The sequence below is a fragment of the Schistocerca nitens genome, chromosome 4 (assembly GCF_023898315.1).
Source record: "Schistocerca nitens isolate TAMUIC-IGC-003100 chromosome 4, iqSchNite1.1, whole genome shotgun sequence".
Lineage (NCBI taxonomy): Eukaryota > Metazoa > Arthropoda > Insecta > Orthoptera > Acrididae > Schistocerca > Schistocerca nitens.
In genome coordinates this window covers 928,165,634-928,182,125 of record NC_064617.1, presented here as the reverse complement: position 1 = coordinate 928,182,125, position 16,492 = coordinate 928,165,634, and the positions used below count along the sequence as shown (strand labels likewise).

Here is a 16,492-nt window from a genome sequence, read left to right as displayed (position 1 = left end):
ACTTACTACCGCTATGCTAGAAGCCAAGAGCAATTTACCAGGAAAATTTAAAGTGACGTTCGAAGCAAAAGTGATTCCAAAGTTGCATTTATTAATTTTTAGGACTGTGGCGCGACGCATGTGTATTTCAAAATTGCTGCCCAACCTGCTTTCAATATGTGATATAAATTAATTTCTCTGGAGCTCGTTACTTTCGGTTGTTGAATCCTTGTGAAGTATTTTTTCGGTTGAAAAACTGGTGGTTTATCTGAGACGAAACTTCCGGAAAATGACGGGTTGGGGCTGGTGAAAATGGCGTAACTGCTGAACGCATTATTGTGAGGCAGCGCAACTCAACGAATTATTTATATTGACGAACCATATTCATGTAATCATGAAGTACTGGTATTGCTTTCCTATTGCAACTATTTTCTGAGACTTAAGGACAGTATAACTTATAATTTTTTGATGAATTATAGGTTATCATGTGTGTGTTTGTGTGTGTGTGTGTGTGTGTGTGTGTGTGTGTGTGTGTGTGTGTGCACTGCAGATCATGTATTCGATCACGCGGTGTATTAAAGCAGCTAGCAATCAAAACGCTGGTAATCTGTTCGCCTTTGGTAGCATATGTCCGACTGGGTTGGAGACAATTTCACATAATTAACTCAGTATTCATTTACTGAATTTAAGACGTGTTTCTTGATATCTTCTACATTATCAGAATGTCTACCAGTGCACTAAATATTAATATAATTGTTGCAAATCGTGATCGAGGTAAGGTGAACATTACTATTGGGTGGTAATTGGTAACGGAGTTCATTTCCGGTAAAAATTCTTGGAAGAAAAAAAAAACGCACGATTAGACAAGTAGGGCGGGATTGTACTGATGTGTTTTAATGCTAACAAACTTGGAGGTTATCGGACCCTCCATTCTGTTCTTACGGAGATGCTTTAAAAAATTGAAAACCATCCAAAATACAAGTCGTGGTTTCATAATTATGTTAGTGTTTTATGTGAAGTAAGATAAGTAATTTCAAGATAAATAAATCACGGCGACGGATGGACTGGATTTCTACCGCTACAGACTTCACGCCCGTAGAAGATCCTGAAGCAGATAAATTTCAGGACATCGCGCAACTGTTGCTCTATGATTATGAAAAACTTGTGTTAACTTTTATCTTTCAACGCAAAACGTTTTAAAGAAATAATGTCAAGGCAGGAGAGTTATCAACCTAAGCGACCCTTAATGGATTCTTCTGGCGTAGAAAAACAAATGCGAGGAAGAGTAAAGGCCATACCGGCATGAAATGTTAAGAAAATACAAGGAGGTGGGGAAATTGGCTAGAGATCTCACGGAACTTGTCATATGGTGTGAGTCACAACTTTCATGTGGAACCGACGTTTAGTTCCTGCTCCCATTCCTCCTCCGCCCCCCCCCCCCCGCCCCACCTTCCCCCTGACCCTAGTATCTTTAAAAGTTCAATAAGATTGGAAAAACAAAATCTGGAAGGAGCAAGAAAAAATAACTGTCATGGACTAACACAATTATAAATGAAACACTTTAAAAAATTGAAAATTTCACGAGGCAGGAGTGTTCTCCAGCCAGGGGCCCAAAATGCTGCCGGCCGCTGCGACTGAACGGTTCTAGACGCTTCGGTCCGGAACCGCGCTTCTGCTACGATCGCAAGTTCGACTCCTTCCTCTGGCATCGATGTGTGTGATGTCCTGAGGTTAGTTAGGTTTAAGTAGTTCTAAGTCTAGGGGACTGATGACCTCAGATGTTAAGTCCCATAGTGCTTAGAGCCATTTGAAGCACCAAGGCTGATCATGTGTCGACGGGACTACACTAACAAAGCCGACGTGAAGATCAGAAACAGCAGTCATTCATGGAAAGTAATACCAGATTCGCCGCTTGGTCGTCAATCGTTTGTAACAGGCAAGTGCGATCAATAAACAGCCGATACGGAGCAGTTCATTACTTGCATGAAGTTAGAAGACTGCTACAAAACTGTGTTCCCATTTATTTATTGTAGATTATTGGTAGTGATCGCTCCAATCGTGACAGTGTAGTGTCGTCTGTATGTTTGGACCCAAAACAGGCCCCACCCATCTCTAGAGTGTCCATCGTAATCGCCTCCATAGCTAACAGCTCTAGAATTCTTACCTTAGTATTGCAATGTAACGCTGTACCGCGAGAAGCAACAAAAGTCTTTCAGTAACCGTGGAGGCCTGCAAAATGATCGTGGTTTGTCGGAACCACTGGGTTTCTGGGTTAGCATTGAGTTATGACCTGTAGACTACTGAGGGGGTCACCTGTAAGGATACTATTTGTACTGAGGCCAACTTACCTAGTAATCAGAATAGACATCCTTTACGTCTTATAGTATTGGCAATCCACAGTTTTTTATTTGAGCGTGTGTGTGTGTGGTGCGCGCGCGCGGTTTTGTATGAAAAATTAATATGAAGGATCAAATACTGTAAGTGTACACAATGAAATTATTGAAATCTTGATGAGAGAAAGATTGTTCATTAATAATATGGATTAAAATATGACGTTAAGGAGTTGTCAAGGAAACAGGATTCTGATTTAGAGTGGTACAAGTACGTAAAGATAACAGTGGCACGTGAATGACAATCAATGATAATTTTCACATGTACTGTGTCATCTAAACTCCTGGAAATTGAAATAAGAACACCGTGAATTCATTGTCCCAGGAAGGGGAAACTTTATTGACACATTCCTGGGATCAGATACATCACATGATCACACTGACAGAACCACAGGCACATAGACACAGTCAACAGAGCATGCACAATGTCGGCACTAGTACAGTGTATATTCACCTTTCGCAGCAATGCAGGCTGCTATTCTCCCATGGAGACGATCGTAGAGATGCTGGATGTAGTCCTGTGGAACGGCTTGCCATGCTATTTCCACCTGGCGCCTCAGTTGGACCAGCGTTCGTGCTGGACGTGCAGACCGCGTGAGACGACGCTTCATCCAGTCCCAAACATGCTCAATGGGGGACAGATCCGGAGATCTTGCTGGCCAGGGTAGTTGACTTACACCTTCTAGAGCACGTTGGGTGGCACGGGATACATGCGGACGTGCATTGTCCTGTTGGAACAGCAAGTTCCCTTGCCGGTCTAGGAATGGTAGAACGATGGGTTCGATGACGGTTTGGATGTACCGTGCACTATTCAGTGTCCCCTCGACGATCACCAGTGGTGTACGGCCAGTGTAGGAGATCGCTCCCCACACCATGATGCCGGGTGTTGGCCCTGTGTGCCTCGGTCGTATGCAGTCCTGATTGTGGCGCTCACCTGCACGGCGCCAAACACGCATACGACCATCATTGGCACCAAGGCAGAAGCGAATCTCATCGCTGAAGACGACACGTCTCCATTCGTCCCTCCATTCACGCCTGTCGCGACACCACTGGAGGCGGGCTGCACGATGTTGGGGCGTGAGCGGAAGACGGCCTAACGGTGTGCGGGACCGTAACCCAGCTTCATGGAGGCGGTTGCGAATGGTCCTCGCCGATACCCCAGGAGCAACAGTGTCCCTAATTTGCTGGGAAGTGGCGGTGCGGTCCCCTACGGCACTGCGTAGGATGCTACGGTCTTGGCGTGCATCCGTGCGTCGCTGCGGTCCGGTCCCAGGTCGACGGGCACGTGCACCTTCCGCCGACCACTGGCGACAACATCGATGTACTGTGGAGACCTCACGCCCCACGTGTTGAGCAATTCGGCGGTACGTCCACCCGGCCTCCCGCATGCCCACTATACGCCCTCGCTCAAAGTCCGTCAACTGCACATACGGTTCACGTCCACGCTGTCGCGGCATGCTACCAGTGTTAAAGACTGCGATGGAGCTCCGTATGCCACGGCAAACTGGCTGACACTGACGGCGGCGGTGCACAAATGCTGCGCAGCTAGCGCCATTCGACGGCCAACACCGCGGTTCCTGGTGTGTCCGCTGTGCTGTGCGTGTGATCATTGCTTGTACAGCCCTCTCGCAGTGTCCGGAGCAAGTATGGTGGGTCTGACACACCGGTGTCAATGTGTTCTTTTTTCCATTTCCAGGAGTGTATATTTTATTGCTTTCCATAGTGAACAATCTAGATTGCCAATGAACATAGAGAAAACAACATGCTATCGCATCAACAGAAGCTTCAATGGCCACCTTGCTGACAAACAATATCGCTGGCACCGAGGATATTTGCCATAACAAACTGTCCTTTTTGCTTACTGACGGCATATGTCGTAAATGGAGTTTACTGCATAGGCAAGTTAAAAAAAAATGTATGTCTGGCCTATCGCGCGCTAGTCGCGTGTGGAAAAGCTGAGATCCGCCGTAAGCCCATGGATTTCGTATATGCATAACACTCGGGAATCCCCACCAATGTGAGCTGCAATATCAATTACAGTCTCAATAGGTCACAGTCTTGCCACTGTTGAATTTGGAGATGGTAAACCTTTCTTCTACTTACACAGAGCAATAACGATATTCTGAGACACAAATCAGCATTCAAACACAGTCTCAAAATGGGAGACCCCCTTCGGAATCGTTCCTAGTTTGTGCACTTGCAATTAAATGCTGATCGTTTGTATATCTTCGTACCAGTAGGACGTTTGTTGCACGTGGCCTTCACGGTGTCACAGTGTAACCAGCAGTGTGTATTGGGCGCGGCAGCGGCTCACCTGGCAGACGGTGGCCTGCGTGGAGGGCCAGGGCCGCAGGACGGCGGCGAGCGCGAGGTGGCCGGCGGCGAGCAGCGCCGAGAGGGCGGCGGCGAGCGCGCGTGGCGCGGGCAGCATGGTGTGGGCGGCCAGCAGCAGCGCGAACAGCGGCAGCGGCGCCGCCCCGCCGCCCAGCGCCAGCGCGCCGCCGCCCAGCCCGCACAGCGCCGCCGTCGACGCCGCCAGCAGCCGCCGCGGGCCGCGCACCGCCGGCACCTGCGCCGCCACCAGCAGCGCGCCGCTGCCCGCGCACATCGCCGACAGCACCCACACCGGCACCGGCGACTCGCCCGCGCCGCCCTGCGACACACAGACGTTGCGCTCCTGAAGATGAGCTCACTACAGGCCGAAACGTCATTATAAAGACTGTGGCTATGTCAACACTATGGTGAATTTAGCTCGTGTATGTGTGTTTTATTTATTCTCAGCGCCGCCCTGCGCCACACAAACATTTCGCTCCTGAAGATGAGCTCACTACAGGCCGAAACGTCATTATAAAGACTGCGGCTATGTCAACACTATGGTGAATTTAGCTTGTGTATGTGTGTTTTATTTATGCTCAGCACCGCCCTGCGCCACACAAACATTTCGCTCCTGAAGATGAGCTCACTACAGGCTGAAACGTCATTGTAAAGACTGTAGCTATGTCAACACTATGGTGAATTTAGCTTGTGTATGCGTGTTTTATTTATGCTCAGTGACAAGGTTACCAGCAACCTTACTAAAATAACCAGAAAATAAGGTGATTATAAAGCCTAAAATATTAAAGAGATGCCACGTATAAAATATTAAAAACAAGTAAAGGACAGTCTCACGTTCGCCCATTCAATCACTTTAACATGCAAACCTGCAGATGCTGCCAATTTACTTAAACGTTCTAAAATATTCTGTAGTATCATTGCCACAGATACTACCACAACGCCGCGCCAACACAAGGTTGGCAGCCCGTCGTCTGCCGAGCACAGCGCACTCTAGCGGGCTGTGCAGCTCGACGGAACTGGAGTGTGCCTCGTTCACTTCTTAAGCTAGATTACAATCTAGACAGACGCACTTCCATAATCGGCCCTCAGCCAGTTCTGTAATGTTTGCATTGATTCTCTGAGGAGGGCCGATCAGGCTTAGTCCCTGAGAATATGTTGTATTAGCTGAAAGCACCCACGCGTTTTGTGCCTCTAAATAGTGAGACACAATATATTCTACTAAAGCGTGGATAATACGAGGACGATAAAATGGCGACACAGTGATTTGTGACTGACCGATCAGCTAAAAAAGCAAACAGGAGCCAGCCCCGATAAAATTTTAAAAAATCTTCCCTAATATTACGAGATCCATGTTACGAGATTGTCAGTTCATAGACTCACCTGCTGTACTACAAACTACTGAAGATAAGTAATTACATGGTACTATGTGTTTCATGAATAATAATCCTTCTCTCTAACAGTGTGCCGTACCGCATATTATTGCAACCTGGACTCCTTCAGCTCTTAGCAACTCGGAGTTCTACTTATTTGCATTTAGTAACGAGCTGAAGACACCCACGAGTTTTGTGCCTCTAAATAGTGAGAGTCAATATATTCTATTAAAGCATGGATACCACGAGGACGATAAAATGGCGACGCAGTTATGTGTGACTGACCGATCAGCTAAAAAAGCAAACAGGAGCCAACCCGATAAAATTTTAAAAAATCTTCCCTAATATTTTGAGAGATAGTAGGACATTTCACAGAGTCGGAAGTGGTAACAATTTCACCTCACATTTAGTTAAAATAGAGTGCAAATCTGCTGGTAAACCGGCCGGTGTGGCCGAGCGGTTCTAGGAGATACAGTCTGGAACCGCGCGACCGCTTCGGTCGCAGGTTCGAATCCTGCCTCGGGCATGGATGTGTGTGATGTCCTTAGGTTAGTTATGTTTAAGTAGTTCTAAGTTCTAGGGGACTGATGACCTCAGAAGTTAAGTCCCATAGTGCTCAGAGCCATTTGAACCATCTGCTGGTAAATTAATCGCTTTTCTTTTTTCTGAGTATAAAACACAGTCAATTAAAAAGTGGTGCATCAATTAAAAAGTGGCGCACTGTGACCTTTAAGCCACAAGCACTCCTCATTGGAGAGTCCTCTCGTTGGGGGATATTCTTGCATCATTGGACTGTGTTCCATGCTGAGACAAACGAGGAGGACCTCATCTCGCCTGTGTGGCTGGAGAGAAGTCATCATAACCACATTGTGGATTTCACTAGTCGTACTTGTTCTCTGTCGCTTCCAGCCACTCTTGTTCCAGTCTACGGATGACACTGTACCACAACAGATAACTGATATCCTATAGGGGGACGGCACACTAAAGCATCTCATTATGGCTTCATTCCCCCTTCGCTCCTGCATCTGATAATTCGTTTCCTTGAATTTCCATGTAGCCTGGTATCAAGCAGAAGGACGGATACTTCCACGACCTTTCGTAGGCGGAGAATCACGACATTGAGATTCTGGACTACTCTGTCCGCTGCGTGCTTCTGCAAATATGTTAAAGCTCCATGTAACGGGTATTACCTAAGGATTCAACGACATGTGACTTCACCAGAAGCGTACATTATAGACGATATACACATCGGCTGCCCGTCGTGTGTTCCGGCATCTTGCAAAGCAAAGAAATATATTGTAAATATTGGCTCTACTGACGTACGTTGTTGGTGATAACCTATTGCTTTTCTGGGCTCGTATTAGTAACGTGTGGCGTTTCAACCATCATTATACTTTCCTTTTGGTGAAGTTAAAAAGACATTACAGATATTCTCTTTTATCCACGGCGAAGCCTCTGGGGTTCAGTGTGTATATGCGGTGTTTATATGTGGTGGGCAGAAGGTGCTGGGCTCGTCCTAGAGACTAGACTGTATTCCTTCTGTGGTCATTCTTTTCCTCTGTCTGGCAAGTTAAACTCTGCTGGGCACAGTTCAAGTGCATACTAGGGTGCCTCTTCCATGGCAGATCTTTGATGATTCTGTACCCACCGGTTTGGTTCAGGTACATGTAAAAATAAGTTGTATGGCATTTGGGCTCAATAGGCTATGGGGAAGCGGCGCCCGGTAAATCCAGAAAAGAGGAAAGCATCAAATCAGCAACGTGTTACTTCTCTTCGCTAAATTAAATTATTACTTAATGTATGCAGGTTGCTTATTTCATTTTCGTTAACTGAATGACTTCTCATTTGATAGATGACGTTCGTCAGGTGACGTGACGGGTCAGTGGGTTCAAGGCCGGTAGAGAAAGGACATGGCTAGTGGAATCATTCATTTACACAACTCATTCTGGAGCATTACGTTCATCCTTTACTTTCGAGAGAAGCTGGAAGCCGTTGCAAGTTCAATGTATTCGTCTATGGTTCGTTTAAGAGAGGTAATTTCTTTTCTCGTATATTACTTTACTTGAACTTCAAACTGTCAAACAAACATTAACAGTTTTTCTTTTACAAATGAATTACTGTAAATAAACTGTGCATCGAATTGGCCCATTCACTGTACCAGAAGCGATGAATTATTCAGAAAAATTAAGAAATCTGATACAAGACTTGAGAAACTTCATACCAAAGATAGCTTTAGGTCACCGATGGAGGCCATTGGAAACTATTTGCAAGGGTCATAAGTGAAAAGACAGATTTCTTTCAAAAAGGTAAGGAAATAGAATATTCTGATTTACTGAATATCGTTACTAATAAAGAAGGAAGCCAGTTGTTGATTAATTATTTGTAGCATAAGGTGCGATTACTCTCAAATTTTTCACTGCAAGCACATATTTCAGAAGAGCTGCTACATCTGAAACATGATTACAACGTTCTGTATTGGGAGACGGCATTAATAGGCGAAATTATTATTATAAAGTAAACAACAGCTCTCGAGGATTTAAGAGCCTGTTTCTAGTGAAACACCAAATTTTAACGGATTCCAAAGACGAGTAAACCAAACATTACACCGATAAGCAAAACATCACGACCATCGACTTAATAACGTGTCAGTCCACGTCTGGAACACCACACATTGTGGATTCTGCGTGGTACGCATTCACCAAGTTCTTGGTAGGTTTCTGGAGGTAATTTATATAACACCAAATGTCTATCCATAGGTCAAGCAATTCCCGTAAATTACGGATTGATGGTTTGTGGGCGCAGGTCTGGTGCCCAATAGGTCGCAGGTGTGTTCCACCGGATTCAGACATCTGGTGGAAAATACATCAATGCTCTTCAAGCCACTGGAATACTATTAAGGCCTCCTGAAACTTTCTGGCAGACAGAAATTTTGTGCCAGAGCGGGACACGGATCTGGGACCTACACCGAGTGATGTATCCAAACATGACTAAGAAAACAGAGCTATGTGGGCGGCTTGTGAGCCGTACTTCCACAATTCAAACGGCAGAGAACTTGTCCCCGAAAGGCAAAGGTCTCAGGTTCGAATTCTCGTCCGGCACAAAGTTTTAATATGCCAAGAAGTTTCAAAATCAGTGCACTCTCCGCTGCAGAGTGGAAACTGACTCTGGAGTCTGACAGTTATCATCCAGGCAGATACTATCGCTGCAGGGGAACACATCACGCATTGTGACGGAGTAATATACGGTTGTTGTGGCGCTACTACTGTGCCCAAAAATGGGAGACAATCACGACAAGAACACATTTTTGGCAAGCTGATCTTGCTTGTACAGTGAGTGCGTATTTGCTGATGGCACATCCTTATATACGACACGATATTATGCCGCTCCAATACAATTCTTTTATTCAAGTAAGGTACTAACAACTATACGTAAGTGATGTTTAACTTTCGGCTGATTTATCACTAGTTGACTGATATTGTATTAAAATGGATTAAATCCGTCAGTGAAGTAAATTTAAAATAAAGAGATTGTTCTCTCTCTTTGCGTTTCTTCAGGCTTGTCATCTAAAAAGAAAACTTAATGGTTTCACCGTTAAATCAGGGTTCTTTGATAATCACATCGAATGCTTATTTTGAGAATGCGTTTTGACGCCAACGGAGACTATGCACACATTGATGATACGGCAAAACAATTCTGTTAATAACCCAGTGGTTTTTTTATTTTCGATTGCCGTTTCTAAAGCGTACACAAGTCGCTTATCTTTAAATATTGATCTACCGATTACTTACTTATTTTTCTCACGATGGACGTAATGGAAGAGCTCTCCAGTTCTTCAATTACCGATCGTTTTAATGATCAGAAGTATGTATAATTTACGGATAAGCCAACGATATATCCGTAACTTCTGACTTTACTTTTGTATTTGTTTCTTATTAATTTATGTAAATTCTTACTTTTTTTATAAAGTGAAACTGTTATAAAGACTACTTTTATCACTCGCTGACTATGCTGCTAACATAACTTCTCTTTATTAGTTCTACACGTAAAAAATAACATGATCTCTAATGTTAAGTAACGATTTATCGACGGTTAATGCCCTCATATAAGAGTGCTGTCTTAGGAGTGAGTTATTATCGTCAATAATTTTCGAATTAACAATGAAACATGCTATTTTTATAATTTGCGGTATGCCGTTTCAATGTAACAGGACACTGAAAATTTATCACAAACGCACCACCATTATAATTAAATGTCATTTAATACCGAACCAGCGATACAAGGCTTCAAGATAGACTATGGTAACCAAGACTGGAGTTAAACATCGCATGTTTAGGTGCTAGCGTAATGAATAACGTGTTGGTTCCCGCAGTTGAAAGTTGTTAGTTGACATTCGGTTACATGCAATTTCTTTTCATGTTAGCGTTGTTAGCACGTTCTGTTGCTTTCTTATGAATAAAATACAAGTACATTAAATGTATTCACAATTGCGAATATGGACAACCTTCACCTATTGAATGGAATGACGACAGCTAAAATTTGTGTCAGACCGGGACTCGAACACCAATTTTCCACTTATCGCGAGGGGTCGCCTTTCCATTTGGCTATCCGTGCATGACCCAGGGCTAGACCCAAACTTCAATACGCCGTCAACCATGTGTCCAGAACCTGTACTCGTAATATATTATGTATATTCCAGTACAGCTGAGATATTTTACTTGAAAGTCGCTTTCCCGCTGTCGGCGGATAAACACGATGATGCAGTGGCTGTGTTATTCTGAATTACGATGCAAAGTTCCATTCTCGCCATTCCATAATGCGGTTGATGGATATCCACATTTAATGTATTTCGTAACAGCTGTAGTAGCCCCAGTGCCTGGCAGAATAACACAGGCACTGTCATACCGTAGTATAAGTGTGTTCTGCAATACTGGATGTTATTTACAATCAGTCTGATCTGAGAATGAAGGATGAAATAACTGTATACTGATTTCCAAGTATGTGGTTAGCCAGGAACTTAACAGGACAGCTTAAATTGCTGTGACTCGAACGACCAACAATAAAATTCATATTCTTCCTTCTCACAAACATTTGGTCCTTTATTTCAGAATATATGCTGTCTTTCGAGTGCGTGATTAGGCAGTAACCTAAGAGGACAATTTAAATTGTTGAGAATGAAACGAGGAACATTAATATTCATATTCTTCATTGTCAGAAATATTTCGCTCTTTATTTACAAATGTGTTGCGTTTTCCGAAGGTGGTGTTACGCAAGAATCTGAGGGTACGGCTTTAATTGCTGCGACTGAAACGAGAAGCAATGAAATTCATATTCTACTAGTTCACTAATATTTGGCTCTTTATTTCCGAATATGTGGCCGTTTCCGAGTGTGTGTTTAGGCTGCAACCTAAGAGCACAGCCTTAAATGCTGCGACTAAAACGAGCTACAATATTTTTTTTTTATTTTTTCTTCCTATAAATATTTGTCTCTTTATGTTCGGATATGTAGAGAGCCTCGAGTGTGTGGTTAGGAAGGAATCTAAGAGTACAGCTTAAATTGCTGCTACTGAATCGAGGAGCAATAATTTTCATATTCTTCTTTGACACAAAGTCGATAACCGATCATGCGGTCGACGATATTGTGCTTGACGTCAAAATGACTTCACGTTTGCGGGGTTTGTGAAAAGAGCATTACCCATGATTCTAAAGCAAATAATTACTACGATATTTTTCGCCAAATTTAACAGTCGATAAGTACTAGTATTTTTTCTTTACTAAAATAATATTTATTTAGGTTTTATAATTTTTCAGTTTCTGTTATTATTTCCTCTTCTTTTTTCTCTTTCTTTCAAATGATAAGCTGTTTTCCCCTTCAGTTTCAAAGGCGTGTGACATAAATCTCCAATCCAAATACGTGGACTTCAAATATAGTTTGGTTACCTACACTTTATCTCTTCATGTCAGCAGCACAATGACGACACCAGTGAACGAGAGCCATCAAAAGTTAAAACTACATGAAACGATAGTAGTTCAGTAAAAAGAAACAAACAGCCTATATACCACCACCAATTTCAGTCTTAAATCACATAATACAAATTTTGGCCGCTCCATGGTTTGGGTCTACGCGGCCTCAGTAGCGTGCGCTAATTGAAATGGCAAGTCCTCATTTAAAATTGGATGTAATAGTAGCTTTGTCACGCTTTTACTCGAATGATTCCAGCTGAATACTATTTATCTATTACTGTGAAAATCTCAGTTATTAACGGGCAACTGCCGGTGTACGACCACAATTTCAGAATTCCGCTGTCACAAGTATTGGTGCCTGTTCGTAAATTATATGAACAAATTTGAGTCCTCTGGTCAATAAAAATCCTAAATCCACCAAGCCACAATTACGTCAATCACTCTGTTACCTCAGCGCGTGCCAATACGCCGAATAAAATAACAATCAAACACCCCAGGAGTGTGCGGACGACCGAATTACACATATACTCGCATACATACAAGTATATCCTGAACACCCAGATTCCTTGGAGTGCACGAAAAGGATCACAAGTTAATATGAACGGACGGACGTTTGATTGTAGAGCAACCTAAGTGCCAATTACCAATGTCTGGTCTAGGTACAGCACTTACTGTGCATCATAGTAAACTATCAGTCAATTCTTGAAGTCTGTGGAGCTTTTTCATTGCTCGTGAGTCAATAACATCGATCAGAATTCAGTAAACCGTAGAACTACTAGTTAGTATTAACTTTCGACGTACCAAAATCCTCAAAACGCTTCCTTAAACCTATTCAGAAACTATTCCTCTGAACAGACGCAATCGAGTAGTTACACAATGGCCGTGGGTATGACAGCTCGCCAGTTAGTCTTCACTGCCGTAACTCCACTGCACTGTACATGACCTGGTGTTCAGCTGACATGTTCAATGGCGATACTCCACTGACCATTAGCACCACGCTAAGACGATGTAGGAGCCATTTAAAAAGAAACGTATAACGCTATCGTTACTTTTAACTATTAGTTCATTACGAGGTGCGGCTAGAAAAAAACCGGACTGATGCTGGAAAAAACATTTATTTACAATTATTTACAATTTCATGTTATCTCCTTCAATGTACTCTCCTCCTCGGTCTCTACACCGCTCCATACGAATTTTCCACTGTTCATAGCAATGCTGCAGATCATTTTCGGTAAGTCCATACATTACTTCCGTCGCTTTTTCTTTTACTGCTTCAACAGTCTCAAATCTAGTTCCTTTCAAAGCTGACTTGACTTTAGGGAAAAGAAAAAAGTCACAGGGGGCCAAATCAGGTGAGTAGGGTGGATGATCTAAGATGGGAATGTTGTGTTTTGCCAAAAACGTCTTCACTGACAACGCACTGTGAGCTGGGGCATTGTCTTGGTGAAGGATCCATGACTTTTTTCTCCACAAATCGTTCCGTTTTCTCCGTACTCGCTCACGTAGGGTAGCCAGGACGCTAATGTAGTAACGCTGATTCACTGTTTGTCCCTCTGGTACCCAATCAATGTGCACAATCCCTTTGATGTCAAAAAAAACATTCATCATTGCCTTGAATTTCGATTTTGACATTCGTCGTGGAGAGCCAGGAGTTTTCCAATGCATCGATTGGCGTTTAGTTTCGGGATCGTAAGTAAAAAACCACGATTCATCGCAAGTAATAACATTTTGTAATAAGGTGGGATCACTTTCAATGTTTTCCAGGATGTCAGAACAAATCATTCTTCGGCGTTCCTTCTGTTCAATTGTGAGACACTTTGGAACCATTTTTGAACACACTTTGTTCATGTTGAAACTTTCATGAAGAATCTGCCTAACACTTTCCTTGTCAACTCCTGTTAACTCAGACACTGCTCTGATTGTTAAACGGCGATCTTGTCGAACAAGTTTACCGATTTTTTCAATGTTTGCATCAGTTTTTGCTGACAATGGTCTGCCAGTGCGAGTGTCATCACTGGTGTCTTCGCGGCCATCTTTAAATCGTTTAAACCACTCAAACACTTGTGTTCGCGATAAACAATCATCGCCGTACACTTGTTGTAACATTTCACTTGCGGATTTTCCTAGTTTGAAACAAAATTCGATGTTAACACGCTGTTCTTTCTGTACACTCAACATTTTCCGACGCACAGACAAAACGTCAACTACTTAAAACAGACGCCACGGGCAGACTGAGTGCAGGAGGCAGATGAAACTCGAGCAGTAGGCGGAGCGAGAGTCACGTGACAGGCCACGCGACTTTCAGCCTTATTGCATTCGTTTTATTGTTTCACCAGTACTAGTCCGGTTTATTTCTAGCCACACCTCGTACATTCCACAGCTGTAGGCTATCGCCTCTGTGGCCAGCTCCCGTTGATGTAGTCTTTGCGGCAGGCTACTGCTGCTGGCGATGAGCGCAACCCGTACCATTTTTGACCGCTCACTCTGCTAATATTGGCGGAGAACGTCATAGAACCGACAGTACATTTTTTTGGAAACAAACAGAAATAAAAAAAGAAGAAACGTTATATTAGGATACGTTTCCGTTCTCCAACTTATCTCTTAGAACTAATGTGATGGCTAAAAAAATGGTTCAAATGGCTCTGAGCACTATGGGACTCAACTGCTGAGGTCATTAGTCCCCTAGAACTTAGAACTAGTTAAACCTAACTAACCTAATTACATCACACACATCCATGCCCGAGGCAGGATTCGAACCTGCGACCGTAGCGGTCTGGCGGTTCCAGACTGCAGCGCCTTTAACCGCACGACCACTTCGGCCGGCTGTGATGGCTAGAACAACAATTCAAACGGCTTGACTCGCTTGACGACAGTTAAAATTTTATCATTACTGTGTGGTCTGTGATAAGCCGATAGTCCGCAAGAATACGAGTATTCAAGCAGTTCGCAGCTGTCGTAGTGCCTCCGATTAAACCGCACGTCCTACGGAAGTGCAGGTAATTGTCCTCCATAATACGAGGGTGACTCAAATGAAAACCTTAAGTATTTTTAAATATTATTTATTGTGCAGAAGTGGCACAAAGATGTACCACGTTTCAACATTATCTCCCCCACGCTCAATGCAAGTCCTCCAGCGCTTACAAAGCGCATAAATTCCTTTAGAAAAAAATTCTTTTGATAGTCCGCGCAACCACTCATGCACTGCGTGGCGTACCTCTTCGTCAGAATGGAACGTCTCTCCTTCCATTGCGTCTTTGAATGGTTCAAACATATGGAAATCATTTGGGGCAGCGTCTGGTGAGTATGGTGGATGAGGAAGACACTCAAAATGCAGGTATGAGCTTGTTGCAACTGTTGTACGGGCAGTGTGGGGCCTTGCATTGTCATGTTGCAAAAGGACACCTGCTGACAGCGATCCACGTCGCTTTGACTTGATTGCAGGCCGCAGATGATTTTTTTTTGGAGATCTGAGTATGAAGCACTGGTGACAGTGGTCCCTCTAGGTACATAATGCTCCAAAATGACGCCTTTTTCGTCACAAAATAGTCAGCATAACGTTCCCTGCTGATGGTTCTTTTCGAAACTTCTTTGGTTTGGGTGATGAGGAATGGGGCCATTCCTTGCTCCCTCTCTTCGTTTCCGGTTGGTGGAAGTAAACCCAGGTTTCTTCCACAGTAACGATTCTTGCAAAGAAGCCATTACCTTCTCGTTCAAACCGCCAAAGAAGTTCTTCAAAGCATCAACACGTCGTTCTCTCATTTCAGGAGTCAGCTACCGTGGCACCCATCTTGCAGACGCTTTGTGAAACTGGAGCACACCATGCGCAGTGTGATGTGCTGATCCATGACTAATCTGTAAACATGGTGCAATGTCATTCAGTGTCACTCGGCGGTTTTCCTTCACTATGGCTTCAACTGCTGCAATGTTCTGTGGAGTCACAACTCGTTGTGCCTGACTTGGACGAGGAGCATCTTCCACTGAAGTCACACCATTCGCGAACTTCCTACTCCATTCGTAGACTTGCTGCTGTGACAAACATGTATCACCGTACTGAACCTTCATTCGTCGATGAATTTCAATAGGTTTCACACCCTCACTACGCAAAAACCCGAATAACAGAACGCTGTTCTTCCCCAGTGCAAGTCGCAAGGGGGGGGGGGGGGGCATCTTTATACTGATACTGCGTCGGTATGTGTGCACCTGCTCTATGCTGCCTCCTACAGGCCATTCTGCACTCTGTTTGTAGCACGCTTACCAACTTACAGGATAACGGCGCGAAATTTCGATTTGTTATTACAAATTTAAGGCTAAAATGGCTCTGAGCACTATGGGACTCAACTGCTGAGGTCATAAGTCCCCTAGAACTTAGAACTACTTAAACCTAACTAACCTAAAGACAACACACACATCCATGCCCGAGGCAGGATTCGAACCTGCGACCGTAGCGGTCGCGCGGTT

General features: G+C 43.8%; 1 protein-coding gene and 1 long non-coding RNA gene across 2 annotated transcripts in view; both read right to left on the bottom strand.

Annotated features, from left to right (window-relative positions):
- Positions 1-4,735, bottom strand: part of LOC126253553 (adenylate cyclase type 2) — a 330,392-nt gene extending 325,657 nt beyond the window's left edge. Inside the window, exon 1 of the mRNA XM_049954961.1 lies at positions 4,684-4,735. The gene's annotated coding sequence lies outside the window, so the exon portion shown is untranslated. The remainder of the gene's footprint in view (positions 1-4,683) is intronic.
- Positions 4,736-4,933: 198 nt separating this feature from the next.
- Positions 4,934-16,492, bottom strand: part of LOC126252891 (uncharacterized) — a 525,565-nt gene continuing 514,006 nt past the window's right edge. The window contains exon 5 of the long non-coding RNA XR_007545866.1: positions 4,934-5,022. This is a non-coding gene — a long non-coding RNA (uncharacterized LOC126252891). The remainder of the gene's footprint in view (positions 5,023-16,492) is intronic.